We start from the raw sequence: 15,967 nt of genomic DNA, 5'->3' as shown, positions 1-15,967 counted from the left end.
TTATGAAAAAGGATAAATTGTGTCAGTAAATGCTTGTATCAGTATAAAATGTCAGTAATTTTATATTTCCAGTATAAATTTTTTTATTATCTTCTTTTGTCAGTATATCATTATAATTATGAAAAAAATTACTTGTGTCACACGTATACTGCTTTTTATATTTTGTGTCCGTAAATGCCTTTTTATTATTTTAATATCATTTTATATATAGATGTATCAGTATATATTATTTTAATTATGAAAAAGGATGAATTGTGTCAGTAAATGCTTGTATCAGTATAAAATGTCAGTAATTTTATATTTCCGGTATAAATTTTTTTCTTATCTTCTTTTGTCAGTATATCATTTTAATTATAAAGAAAATTACTTGTGTCAGAATATATTTTAATTATGAGAAAAAAATTAATTTTATTAGAAATCTCTACACGCTTGTGTCAGTAGAAAGAAATTGCTTGTGTCAGTAGAAAGTCAGTAGAAAGAAATTGCTTGTATCAGTAGGAGAAAGAAATTACTTGTGTCAGTAGGAAAAAAAATTACTTGTGTCAGTAGGTTGAATCAATACATGAATATAGATAATTATACCGATTTACATATTTAAATAATTAAAAATGATAATAAAAAAGGAAAAGAAAAAATCGCCACAGAAGAAGGAAACATTAAAAAAATATTGTAAAACAATCGGTCAAAATCTTCTGCCAAGACAAATATATTTGTCTCATACCCCAAATTGAGCTTCTCTACAAAATAAAATAAAATAAAATATATGTCAAATTTTTAATTTAAAAAAATACAACTGAGTGAATAAAAAAAACTATAAAAAAAACATGTGCCGAACAAAAAATCCATATGCATACTTCATTTCAAGACTTTTTCTTCCTATCTGATTTGGAAGATTTTCTTTTTATCTCTGATTTGATGTCTGATTTGATTGGTTTTACAACTTTTACTTACTTTACAGCAATCTGATGGGTGATATGGGTGATAGATAAGAGGTCTGGGAAGAGGACGCCTAGAAAGAGAGGGAACATACTTTAAAAGATGATGTTGTGTTCATCTTTATATAAGAGCCTATCTCAAATGAACAATAATAAATAGTACTTTTCTTATTTTTCTGCGTGACATCCGTGTAACACGTATACTGCTTTTTATATTTTGTGTCCGTAAATATCTTTTTATTATTTTAATATCTTTTTATATATAGATGTATCAGTATATATTATTTTAATTATGAAAAAGGATAAATTGTGTCAGTAAATGCTTGTATCAGTATAAAATGTCAGTAATTTTATATTTCCAGTATAAATTTTTTTATTATCTTCTTTTGTCAGTATATCATTATAATTATGAAAAAAATTACTTGTGTCACACGTATACTGCTTTTTATATTTTGTGTCCGTAAATGCCTTTTTATTATTTTAATATCATTTTATATATAGATGTATCAGTATATATTATTTTAATTATGAAAAAGGATGAATTGTGTCAGTAAATGCTTGTATCAGTATAAAATGTCAGTAATTTTATATTTCCGGTATAAATTTTTTTATTATCTTCTTTTGTCAGTATATCATTTTAATTATAAAGAAAATTACTTGTGTCAGAATATATTTTAATTATGAGAAAAAAATTAATTTTATTAGAAATCTCTACACGCTTGTGTCAGTAGAAAGAAATTGCTTGTGTCAGTAGAAAGTCAGTAGAAAGAAATTGCTTGTGTCAGTAGAAAGTCAGTAGAAAGAAATTACTTGTATCAGTAGGAGAAAGAAATTACTTGTGTCAGTAGGAAAAAAAATTACTTGTGTCAGTAGGTTGAATCAATACATGAATATAGATAATTATACCGATTTACATATTTAAATAATTAAAAATGATAATAAAAAAGGAAAAGAAAAAATCGCCACAGAAGAAGGAAACATTAAAAAAATATTATAAAACAATCGGTCAAAATCTTCTGCCAAGACAAATATATTTGTCTCATACCCCAAATTGAGCTTCTCTACAAAATAAAATAAAATAAAATATATGTCAAATTTTTAATTTAAAAAAATACAACTGAGTGAATAAAAAAAACTGTAAAAAAAACATGTGCCGAACAAAAAATCCATATGCATACTTCATTTCAAGACTTTTTCTTCCTATCTGATTTGGAAGATTTTTTTTTTATATCTGATTTGATGTCTGATTTGATTGGTTTTACAACTTTTACTTACTTTACAGCAATCTGATGGGTCATATGGGTGATAGATAAGAGGTCTGGAAAGAGGACGCCTAGAAAGAGAGGGAACATACTTTAAAAGATGATGTTGTGTTCATCTTTATATAAGAGCCTATCTCAAATGAACAGTAATAAATAGTACTTTTCTTATTTTTCTGTGTGACATCCGTGTAACACGTATACTGCTTTTTATATTTTGTGTCCGTAAATGTCTTTTTATTATTTTAATATCTTTTTATATATAGATGTATCAGTATATATTATTTTAATTATGAAAAAGGATAAATTGTGTCAGTAAATGCTTGTATCAGTATAAAATGTCAGTAATTTTATATTTCCAGTATAAATTTTTTTATTATCTTCTTTTGTCAGTATATCATTATAATTATGAAAAAAATTACTTGTGTCACACGTATACTGCTTTTTATATTTTGTGTCCGTAAATGCCTTTTTATTATTTTAATATCATTTTATATATAGATGTATCAGTATATATTATTTTAATTATGAAAAAGGATGAATTGTGTCAGTAAATGCTTGTATCAGTATAAAATGTCAGTAATTTTATATTTCCGGTATAAATTTTTTTATTATCTTCTTTTGTCAGTATATCATTTTAATTATAAAGAAAATTACTTGTGTCAGAATATATTTTAATTATGAGAAAAAAATTAATTTTATTAGAAATCTCTACACGCTTGTGTCAGTAGAAAGAAATTGCTTGTGTCAGTAGAAAGTCAGTAGAAAGAAATTGCTTGTGTCAGTAAAAAGTCAGTAGAAAGAAATTGCTTGTATCAGTAGGAGAAAGAAATTACTTGTGTCAGTAGGAAAAAAAATTACTTGTGTCAGTAGGTTGAATCAATACATGAATATAGATAATTATACCGATTTACATATTTAAATAATTAAAAATGATAATAAAAAAGAAAAAGAAAAAATCGCCACAGAAGAAGGAAACATTAAAAAAATATTGTAAAACAATCGGTCAAAATCTTCTGCCAAGACAAATATATTTGTCTCATACCCCAAATTGAGCTTCCCTACAAAATAAAATAAAATAAAATATATGTCAAATTTTTAATTTAAAAAAATACAACTGAATGAATAATAAAAACTGTAAAAAAAACATGTGCCGAACAAAAAATCCATATGCATACTTCATTTCAAGACTTTTTCTTCCTATCTGATTTGGAAGATTTTCTTTTTATCTCTGATTTGATGTCTGATTTGATTGGTTTTACAACTTTTACTTACTTTACAGCAATCTGATGGGTGATATGGGTGATAGATAAGAGGTCTGGAAAGAGGACGCCTAGAAAGAGAGGGAACATACTTTAAAAGATGATGTTGTGTTCATCTTTAGGATAGTTCCTATTTTCATAGTGTTCTTTGTTTGGTTCCAGATATTGTTCCTCATTACAGGTAATTTTCTGAAAAATCCTGTATTTTTTACTTCTCTAATACTCCATTTTTTTCTTTTACGTACTGATCATCTTTTCAGCTTCTTTACTGTCTCTTCTCTTATCCTCTATTTTTTTCCTTTTACTGATTTTTAATATTTACTGTTGATTTTTACTGATGATTTCTTCTACTGATGAGTTCTTTTCAGCTTCTTTCCCAGTTCTTCTAAGGTGTTCTTACCAGCAGATTTCAAAAACTAAAATTTTTTAGTGTTTGATCATTGTAAGTGCATGATTGTTTAGTGTAATATTTTCTGTTAGTTATTTAGAGTAAATATTTTTTTACTTCCATGTTTTTTGTTCATTGGTTACTGCCATGCTTAGTATTTTCTTTGGATTACTGATTTGTTTTCAGGTCTTGTTGATTGAAAACTTTTAGTGCTAGACATTTCTGATTCTTATCTTTGTAAGTATATAATATTTTTATTTTGTATTTATTTTTCCCCTTTTTCATTTATTGTTTTTCTCTTTCTCGCTTTGTTGATATTTTGTTAGAGAAAACTATTGTATTCACACAGAATATACAATAATAGAGATAAAGAAAAGCCTTTAAAAAATCATATGTTGTATTTTTTTATTCTATTTTTAATTTATTATTTTTCTGTTTGATACTGTGTTTCTAGCTTCGTTAGTCTTGTGTTTAAAGACACTATACCATGTTCAAAAAACCAAACACAATATTAAATATACAAAACCAAAAAGAAACTGTGAATGCACTTCAAAAAAAATTGGCAGACAAGTAAAAATAAAAGAAATGCATCTGAAAGCCCTATCTACAAAAGAGGTTATGTAATAATCTTATTTACAAGAGGTAACCTTATTTACAATATATAGTGAGAAATCAAACAAAAATTACTACAAAAATACAAACAAAAAAAAAAAATACTTTAGATCAAACTGGTTTGGTTCAAACCCAACACTTAACAGAAGAAAAAAATCCACACAGTAACCAATCTATAGAAACCAACACCATAAACAGCTAGGCATGAGAGAAGAAAAAAAACATCCATTCAGCATCCAATAAACGTGATCTGGAAAGAACAGCTTAAACAAGTTATTTGCTTGTTTAATACGGAATGCAGAATTGTCAAGCTATCTACATTTAGGGGAATTAAGACTACAAAATTGTCAAGCTATTTACATTTAGAAGAATTAAGATTTCAACAGGTTTGTATAAACGTACTTTCAAATAGCTTTTCAGTAATTTAACCTAAATGAAGTGACGGCTAAACAAGTACAAAAAAAGTGAAGATTCCCAAAACGCAATCTTGTACCAAAGTGTATATTCAAGAAATAAGATAGCAAATTGTATAAAATGGAAAAAATTAAATACAAAACTAATAATGCAGTACTTTACCTCATCTCTGGGGGAACAAACTTCAAGCAAATGCTTGATGAATACTCTGCTTGGCCCCGTTGCTAACCAAAACCTGATCAGGCGTGTAAGAGATCACACTCTCCTCTGCACAAACACAATTGTCTGTTAGACTACCCCAACTTAGAAAATGAACCCAATCCCATCAACGTGACCAATTACAACAACAACCAAAAAAAAAAGTTAAAAAATTCTTTCAGATCTACTCAAATATATAAGGAATGAAAAGGGTTTCTTCATTCTCTAACACCGAAAAAAAAAAATAATCTCCACATATGAAAAACAAAATAACCCTATAGGAAAGTACAACAAAATTAGTGAAAGAAAAAAAAATAACACTAAGATCTGAACAAGATCTCTTCAAATATATGAAGATCTGTTCAGATTACAACAAAAAAAGTTGGAAAAAAAATTCTTTCAAATCTACTGAAGAAAAAAAATCTTTCAAGTAGATCTGTAAGTAAAGGGTTTCTTCATTTGCCTACACCGAAAAAAAAAAAATCTCCACATATATGAAAAACAAAATAACCCGATAGTAAAGCACAAAAAAATAAGTGAAAGAGAAAAAAAAATAAAGATCAAGAGAAAAAAAATAATAAGAACACTAAGATCTGAAAATAGATCTATAGAAAATATGAACAGCTTGAACAGCTTTAAAGATGTTCGGATCTATAGAAAATATATCAATAAAACGAGTTAAAAAAATCCACTTGATCTTTAGAACACTTATGATCTGAAAATAAGAAGAACACTTGATCTTTCACATCTTTAAAGCTGTTCAGATCTATAGAAAAAAAATAGAAATAAAACGTGTTAAAAAAATCCAGATCAACTTAGATCTGTAGGAAATATCTCTTTATTTACCTGCAGATCCCCGATGGAAACAAAAATATAGACAGCTGCAAAGAGCAAATGTGGCCAAAAATATGAGAAGTGAGAGTGGGCTTACGGGAGGTAGATAGAGAGATAGAGACGGGAAGATGAAGAAAAGTAAGAAAAAGAAAGAAAGAAGAAAGAGTGAGCGAGAGTGAGGGAGATGAGAAGATTATTTAATAGAAATCGAGGAAGATATCAGACAGCAAGAAATATATGAGAGAAGGAGAAGAATAAAAGTGAAAAAAAGAAATAAAAGAATGCGAGTGAGAGTGAGAGTGAGAGAGAGAGACGGAAAAAGATGTAGAAGATATGCTTAATGCCTGAATATGTTATAAATGCTTTTTATGAATTGTACTTGTTAAAGTCATTTCCCACCCAAACATTATGTTAGCCATTACTTCTTGTTTGTCACGTGATATGTACTTAAAGTCATTTCCCGCCTAAATAATATGTCGGTCATTACTTCTTGTGAATATATACTTGTTTGATTTCTCTTTCACTAATAATACATGTCATTTTATGTCAGTCATTGCTTGTCACGTGATTTTATTTATTTAATTGGTATAATTATCGTCCAACTTGTTAATTATAATTCTCATGATAATAATATTATATTATTATTAATTAATTTAAAAATTAGAGTGTCTCTTCAGTCAATCTCATCTAACTGATACCATTAATAAAAACAGCAATAGTGATAACTCCAAATCATTATAATTGAATGGTGGGAAGTAATTTGTGTTAGAATCAAATCAACGGCTTGAAAAATAAATATTATAGTGGTTAAATAACGCCTCATTTAATTTAAAACTCACTTTAACTCATCTCAATTAATTTCATTTCATCGATATAAATTTATATATAAAATATAATAAACAATTCAATTTTTTTAAATCTTAAAATAATTTTTTTTAAATATACTAAAAAATAGATAAATATAAAATTTACATAAAAAAATATTTTTTAATTATAAACTCATTCTTTTTTTAAAAATGTACGCTGAGGTTCATATCACATGGTCCAGTGAGTTAAGAAGCATCATGATTATGCTTGTCACGTGATTTTATTTATTTAACCGGTATAGTTAATCTTAAATCTATTATGGTTTTTAAAAAAATATATATAGTTACAATGTATTTTAAATTATTTAGTTTGAATAATATTATATATGTATATATATATATCAGATTGACACATAATAATTCTATTTTAGAGATAGAGGCAATTCGATATTTATTTACCGGTGGTAAAACAGAAATTTATGAAAATAATAATTATATTTAAAGGTCTTCATATAACTTAAATGCATATTCATATTTTGGTTAGGTATGAGTAAAATCTTTTACATTAGATTAGTCAAACTACTAAACCTAAACTTATGAGTTACAGAATGTGCAAGTTCCATGTATTTCTGGAAAAAAAGTTAGAGTTCATTATTATAAAAATAATTTTTTTATGTGAGTCTCAAATTTATCCAATTTTTTTAAATGAAATATTATGCGAAATTTACACGTCCTAAGACTATTTCTACCTTGCATCACTCATCTAATATTCGTCTTTTAAAAATGTAAACATAATAATATTACTCTTATGACATGACTAACTGTTCAATTAGAAAGCATATCCGATACTTTTAGCTCGGATTGCAGGCCTACTACATATGTCATCTCAAAATCAACTTAACGAAACGAACACAACTTAGTGAAAATATGAAAATAAAAAATACAATAATACAACAAAAAAAATCATAACATTTTTGCTAATATTATAATTTTCTTTCTAATAATAGGTTTTACACATCCAAAAATTAAATGAAAAAAATTGCAAGAAAATGAAAAAATGCGAGTAAAACCTTTAGATCCAAATATAGATAAAAAAATGAATAACAAAAATACACAAACGGCACTTCGAAGACCAATGAAAAAATATATTGCATCTAGATCCTGATTCATATGCAAAAATGAACAATGAAAATACAACAAAATGAAAATATATCTCAAATCCAAATGGAAATGCAAAACGAATAAAGATACCAGAAAACCTTCAAATCCAGATCGAAATGCAAAAATGGACATGAAAAATACAACAAGATGGGAAAAAATCTCGAATAAATAGGAACCGAAACCACATAAATCTCAAATAAATAGGAACCTAAACGACATACACAAATGGCACTTCAAAGACCAACGATGTTGTGTGTGTGTGTGTGTATGTGTGTGTGTGTGTGTGTGTGTTTGTGTGTATACAATGCAATCAAAACTTACAATTTCTTTTGTGTCTAAAAAGGAATTATCCTCCTTATCAAGAGATCTAAATATATAAAAGACTCTCCGCTGTTCATTTCAAGACCTGTAAGTACCTTTATATATATATATTATTATATGTCCCTACCTTGGAGACGTTTATTTCGCATTAAGTAGTTATTAATTATTCATTTAGTTTGGGTTGTGTTTAACAGTATTATCCAACGTTTAGAAGAATTGTTTGCTTCGTTAACATAATGAGAAGTGGTAAGATTGTGTTAATGAGTTATGTAGCTTTTGTTTTCAAATAGTAATATTAGTTTTATAAAAGTTAAGCTTTGAAACTATTTTTTGAAGATCATGGAAAACAACCGGCGAAGAAAATCTCGTATAAAGATTTACCTGAAGAGAAAAAAGAATAACTCAGTAGAAAACAGAGAGAAATATATGCTAAAAAAAAAAGCATCTAGAAGCAATTCCATCCAATTAAAAGATTCAGCTTCATTTGGGGGTGATCAAATGACTACGTCAATTGATGAACCTTCAAATAATTATGTCCAACATATAAACATCATTCAGGATTTCACTGTTCTACAAAAAGTGTCAAAGAGACAACGAATTTTCCGCGCTGGTGTTGATATCGATGAATTGGTTTCGTCTCATGAAATATGTGTTCCTCCTGGTGTTAATGTCTGTATAGTTGATTCAGAGGCAACTTCATCATTAAACAATGTGGCGAATCGTTCTGATTGTCCGAGTGATTTTATGGATTTCCTGACACGTAAATTAGGAAACACAAACATAGATGAAACGACCGTCTCTAATCAGTTTTTGATTCAACAGGTTTTCTTGAAATTATTTTTTCATATTTCTTATTCAAGCAGCCTTATATTATTTTTTATTGAAATTTGGGAACATCCTATTCAAATAGGCTCCATGTGTTGTTCGAGAAGAGTCAAGTTTTGAAACAAGTATACCATCACCTCGTAGGGGTAAGAAACAAGTATAATTATATTATTCGTTCTTATTCCATTGTCAACTCTTGACACTCTTCCGGCAGTGTCCTTAGCCAGATCATTCAAACAATTCGATGGGTTTACGCCTATTGTCTTCTGTTCATTTTTAAACTCAATAGGTGAGGGGCATCGTCACTTTGTTGGACGTAGACAACTATTGCAAGTTGTGCCATCTGAAGCATATTCCTTGCCGTATGTGCCTTGTTGCAGACATTGTAAAGCAAAACGATTCTATCATGAAACAAACGGATTTCGTTGTGCAGATGGGACAATTTCTTTGGCCACAAATGATGTCCCTGATCAGCTTTATGATCTTTTTACCTCTGATGCAAATGAAGCCGCGCATTTTAAGACCTATGTTCGGACTTATAATAACAAGTTCGCGTTTACATCTTTTGGAGTTAAATTCGATAGAGATCTTTGCAGACGAAATATAGGGATTTATACCTTCCGAACTCAGGGACAGATCTATCACTATATCGATGATTTAGTCCCTTTAAATGGTCGTCCTTCTTCTCTCCAATTGTATTTCTATGATACTGAGCATGAATTAGAAAATCGTATTTCTGATTCAGACAGAATGAACCCATCAATTATAGCTCAACTCATCGATATTCTTCGCATCAATCCATATTCTGTGTTTTTCCGATCTCTTGGTGATTTGCCAAATTTTGAAAATCAAGTAATTCATATAAGATCAGATGCTGGCCTAGATCAGCGTGTGTTCAATGCCCCGACATCTTTACAAGTTGCAGCAGTATGGGTTGAAAATGAAGATGCAGATCAGTTGGGAGGACGGGACATTTGTGTCTTTAGTCATTCTGGTGGAAGTCATATAGTTCAGTATTATTTTGGCTGCTATGATCCACTTCAGTATCCGCTGTTATTTCCTTTTGGGGATACTGGTTGGCACCAAGGCATTAAAATGATCAATAGATGAAGCACATTAATATGTAATAAAACAACCCGATCAATAGATTCTCACCAATCAATGTCAGCAGAAGAATTACTTACAAGAGAACAACGAGGTTATAGTGTAATCTTAATCTTCCCATTTTGTGCTTAGAGCATTAGCATTGGTCTATGCATATGCATATGCAAAATCACCTTTTTTACATATCCACTTTGTCATTCAAGCAAAAATATCACATTGGCTTATGCATATTTGAGACAAAATAATAATAAAATATTATTATTGTATTATTATTATTATTTTGCTAAAATCAATTTTTTTATATATATTTTGCAATTAGCATCCACTACATACATTTGACATTAATAATATAAATGCAATAATAAAAAATATAATTTTTTTTATATATTATATTAAAAATATAATAAAATGAAAAATATATATATAATATATTATAATAATAAAATGAATGTGCAAGTGAAAATTTGTTGTGTTGTTGAAAGAGGGAGAAAATGAAATGATTGTGAGAGAGAGAGTGGGAGGAGAGATAAATAATGATTAAAATATTATTTGTAAGGTGAATAGTAGTTATCCAAATTTGGATAAGCACTGTTCATAGGTAGCTAAATATTTGGATATGCATAAGCCAATGTGGAGGATTTTATGATCATATTATGCAAATATGACTTTGCATATGCATATGCATAGACCAATGCTAATGCTCAGTTTGTACACGTCCAATTTTTTAATATTGCATTCCCCTTCAACTTTTGTAGCATTAAACAGAAAAATGAAGGATCCAATTGTTTTGTACCGTGAATATTATTGCTACAAATTACAAATCAGAGAAAATTTCAGATCAATTTTGTTGCTGTCTGGTCATCTATTGCAACAATTCGTTGTTGATATGTATGTTAAGATCGAGACGTCAAGATTAGATTATTTCCGTAACAAACAACAACATATTCGATCTGAGTTATATCAAGGTATTGTTGAAACCATTACATTAGGAAAAACTAACGCTTCTAATGTTGGAAAACGGATTATTTTGCCTTCGCCATTTATTGGGGGTCCAAGAGACATGCGAAAAAGATAAATGGAAGCAATGGCTTTAGTTTAGCGTTATGGTAAACCAGACATTTTTTTAACAATGACATGCAATCCAAATTGGCAAGAAATTTCAAATGAATTACGCCTACATGAGGAGAGTCAAAATCGGCCTGATTTAGTTGCTCGGGTCTTTCATGCAAAATTAGAAGAATTAAAGGATCGATTATTCAAGCAACAGATATTTGGAAAAGTTTCAGCATATATTTATGTTATTGAGCACCAAAAAGGAGGCCTTCCACATGCTCATTTTTTAATTATATTACAAAGAGATTGGAAACTTTATGCACCTGAATCTTTTGATGAGATTGTATCGGCATAAATACCTGATAAAAATATGAATTTGCACTTGCATAACGCCGTTGTCAAGCATATGATACATGGACCACGTGGAGTGTTAAATCCAACAAATGTTTGCATGAAAAAAAATGGTTATTGCAAAAGCCATTATCCAAAAAATTTTGCATCAAGTACGACTGTTGGAAATAATTGCTTCCCAATATATAGGCGTTCTGACAATGGAATAACTGTCAAAGTGAGTGGTCATAATTTGGATAACCGTTAGGTCGTTCCATATAATCCGTATTTGCTTGCAACATTTGACTGTCACATTAACGTCGAGATTGTTCTACTATAACAGCAGTTAAATATCTTTATAAGTACATTTACAAAGGGCATGATCGTGTTGCTTTCAATTTGGTTTCTGAACAAAATAATCAACAAATTGATGAAATCCAACAATTCCAATCAGCTCGATGGATTGCTCCGCCTGAAACTATGTGGAGAATATATGGTTTCGTTGTTAATGAAATGTACCCAGCAGTGTATAGCTTACATTTACATCTTGAGGATCAACACCAAGTAACTTTTCGAGCAAATGAAGACTTAATCAATGTTCTCAACTCTGATCGGTCTGCAAAATCGATGTTAACATAATTGTTTGCATTAAATCGAGTGGATGAGAATGCCAGGACATTGTTGTACAAAGAATTTCCAGAATTCTATGTTTGGAGCCAACAATACAAAGAGTGGACTTGTCGAAAAAAGAAAACTGTTATAGGTCGAATTATTACAGCAAATCTATTTGAAGGTGAGAGGTATTATCTACGGATATTGCTAAATCATGTAAGAGGACCTTTGTCATTCGAAGATCTTAGGACAGTTGATGGTGTTGTGGCTCCAACTTTTCGTGAGGCAGCAACTATGCAGGGTATGCTACAGAGAGACAGTGGTTTAAAAGATTGTTTACATGAAGCATCTCTATATCAAATGCCGTCCAGTTTGAGACAGCTATTTGCAACTATATTGGTTTATTGTAATCCAACCAATCCGAGAGAGCTTTGGGAACGTTTTGAGCAAGATATGTCAATTGATTTTAGGTCAACTGAGGATTCTATGTTGACTGTAATAATGCAAGTTTTGCGCTCAATCTCTTTTACACTTGAATCAATGGGGAAAGACATTAATTCATTTCATCTTCTTAATGACAACATTTGTTTTGATGAAGACCAATTCGAATCTAGGGAAATCGATGATGAATTGGCTGTTGAAATTCCAGAAGAAGATACTGCTGCATCAGAAATCCTTAATAGTGAACAGCGACATGTCTATAATTCAGTTTTGGAAAATGTTTTTTCAAATAAAACTGCTACATTCTTTGTTGATGGCCCTGGTGGAACAGGGAAGACATTCCTGTACAAGGCACTTCTCGCTGCAGCAAGATCAAGAAAATTAGTGGCACTTGCAACTGCTTCATCTGGTGTTGCTGCATCTATCCTTCCTGGAGGTCGAACAGCACACTCGCGCTTTAAGATTCTACTAGATACTGATGAACATAGCATGTGTTGTGTCAGTAAACAAAGTGCCATTGCAAAGCTACTACGTGTTGCAAGGTTAATTATATGTGATGAGACCCCTATGTCAAGAAAACAATACATCGAAGCATTAGATAAAATGTTACGAGACATTAATGATTCAGAGTTAACATTCGGTGGAAAAGTTGTCGTTTTTGGTGGAGATTTTTGCCAGGTTTTACCTGTGGTTCGTAAAGGAACAAGACAAGAACATGTTGATGCCAGTTTGGTTTCTTCTTATTTGTGGCCTACATTGATCAAACTTCGTTTAACTGAAAATATGAGAGCAAGATTGGATCCAGTTTTTTCAGAATATGTGTTAGAATTAGGCAACGAAATGCCACCAATCACAATTGACGAAACTGTAAAAATTCCTAATGGCATGCTTGTTCCTTATGAAGATGACTGTACTTCTTTAGATCATTTAATAGATGTTGTTTTCCAAAATATTCATGAATATTCAATAAATATTTCAGCTATGATGAATTGGGCCATATTAACACCGAAGAACAGTTATGTTGATGAAATAAATACATTACTGATTCATAGGTTTCCTGGTGAGCTTAGGCGATATTATAGCTTTGATGAAGCAATAGATGCATCTGAACAATCAGTTATGGAGGATTTTTTAAATACTCTAACCCCAAATGGACTTCCTCCTCATGAATTGTTACTAAAGATAAACTGTCCCATCATGTTGCTTAGAAACATTAACCCTTCAGAAGGACTATGCAACGGAACACGTCTAATTTGTCGGGCTTTTGATCGAAATGTAATTGATGCAGAAATCGCAGTTGGACACCATAGCGGAAAAAGAGTCTTTATTCCAAGGATCCCATTCTTGCCAAATCTTGATGAAAATAGTAGTTTCCCATTTAAACGAACCCAGTTCCCTATCAGATTAAGTTTTGCAATGACTATAAATAAGTCACAAGGGCAAACATTGGATTTTGTTGGAATATATTTACCTCAACCTGTTTTCTCACATGGTCAATTATATGTGGCTTTATCAAGGGCTAAGACTGCATCTACAGTAAGGGTTTTAATACGGCCAGTGTCGACTGAACGATCAGAAAAGAACTGCACAAAAAATATTATCTATACAGAATTATTAAGATTAGCATGTTCAGATTAATGTTCTACAGGTAATGATTCAATTGTATAATTTGAGTTTAACTACTTAAACAAAATTATGCATTTTATAGAATTCTTTTTTCTGTATGTTTAGTATTGTGTTCTTTATTTCTCATTGTAATTTTTTTTTTAATTTAGTATTGGGTTACTATACTTACACATTTAATATTTTTGTATGTGAACAGTTTTAAAGATGCGGACGGTTTATACATCGATAAAAGATATCACTCCAAGTACAAGGAATTGGAAAATCAAAATGATCGTGGCAGACAAGTCACCCAAACGAACAGGCCAACGCTCACCAGTGAAGTACCAAAGCCTAACATTGATTGATTCAGAGGTATAATATTTATTTCTATCTATTGTCTTTTATTTTTTTTGGTGTACTAACAACTGATAAATGATTTTTTTATTTTTGCATCATATTTATTAAGTTTTGTATTTTTATTTTTTTTACTACTAATTTGTAAAAAATCTTAAAAATATTATTTTTTTAAAACCCAAAAATAATTTAAAATAAACAAAATTATTATACTCAATTATTTATTACAGTATTTTTTTTTGTAAATTATTTATTTCAATTTCTTATACTATACAGGGAAATCGAGTACAAGCAACAATGTTTGATAAAGATATAGACTCGCGAGATGATACTTTACATATTTTCCGGTCATATTACATCAGTAATGCATATGTAAGGCCACTGGATCATAGAATTGAAACACATGAATATCAATGGATCTTAAATTCCAAAACGATAATTGAGGAAGTTCCAAAGAATGAAGAACAATTGGAGGTACCAAAGTACCAACTCATTCCGTTCATTGAATTAGACGCTTACAAAGACTAAATTGCAGAAATAGGTAATTCACTCTTGATTTTAGAATATTTAATTATCAAAATATTAAAAATTTAAATCTTATTTGTCAGATGTTTTAGCTGTTGCAATCAATATCAAGCCATGTAGAGAGATAACTTCAGTGCATGGACCAACAACTATTCAGGAAATATATGTCATTGATCAAAGGTAAAAATATTTTTTGGGTAGTTCACTTTTTTAAAATTATGTTTCAATCTTTATTTCTTGTATATTTTGTTAATTCTTTTTTTATTCCAATTTTTGTAGTTTAAACCCCATATGTTTAACTATGTGGGGTCAATTTGTGCAAGATGAATGCAAAAAAATCTCAGAAATAATTGGGACAAAGCCAGTTATACTTGGAACAAGAATAAGAGTTGGTTCTTATAATGGTATTTTTAATAATTAACAATCTTATATTTTTCTTTTATATTGTATATGTTTGCATTAATCACGATCTCTATTTCTAATGAAGGATTGTCTCTTTCATCACGTCCGAAAGGTAAATTTATGATCAATCCTGTTCTTCCTGAGGCAACTTCATTGCAAGAGTGGTAATCGTCAGAAATAAGTCATTATTTGTTTCATGCCACTTGAATATTAAAATCTTCATATTTTTATTTCTTATGTTGCATTTGTTTTTATGAATTTTAAGGGCGGTAATTAATGATTCATTACTTGAGAGTATTATTGCAAGATACTTGACATACCCGTCTACATCTCTGTCTTCTGTTGGTATACGAGAAATAATCGAGAATTGTGATGTTGCTGAGTTGATCAAAAGTTTACAACCCATGGCGGTAAAATCCTATTATTTGTAACAAATTTAAATATTTATACAATCAATTCATCTAAAAAATTATTTTTGATGTAATGTAGAAAGCAAAATTTTGGATTAAGGCGAAGATAATAGTGG

At 29.7% G+C, this 15,967-nt stretch overlaps 1 long non-coding RNA gene across 1 annotated transcript; it reads right to left on the bottom strand.

The window, feature by feature from the left end:
• Positions 1–3,015: 3,015 nt before the first annotated feature.
• On the bottom strand, positions 3,016–6,230 carry LOC109001564. Its single transcript, XR_001997891.2, has 3 exons — positions 5,915–6,230; positions 5,033–5,137; positions 3,016–3,255 (listed from the first exon to the last, which is right to left on the bottom strand). It is a non-coding gene; the product is annotated as an uncharacterized LOC109001564 (long non-coding RNA).
• Between the last annotated feature and the right edge of the window lie 9,737 nt (positions 6,231–15,967).

Source organism: Juglans regia, chromosome 10 (genome assembly GCF_001411555.2).
Source record: "Juglans regia cultivar Chandler chromosome 10, Walnut 2.0, whole genome shotgun sequence".
NCBI classification, from domain to species: domain Eukaryota; kingdom Viridiplantae; phylum Streptophyta; class Magnoliopsida; order Fagales; family Juglandaceae; genus Juglans; species Juglans regia.
This window is presented reverse-complemented; position numbering and strand designations above follow the sequence as displayed.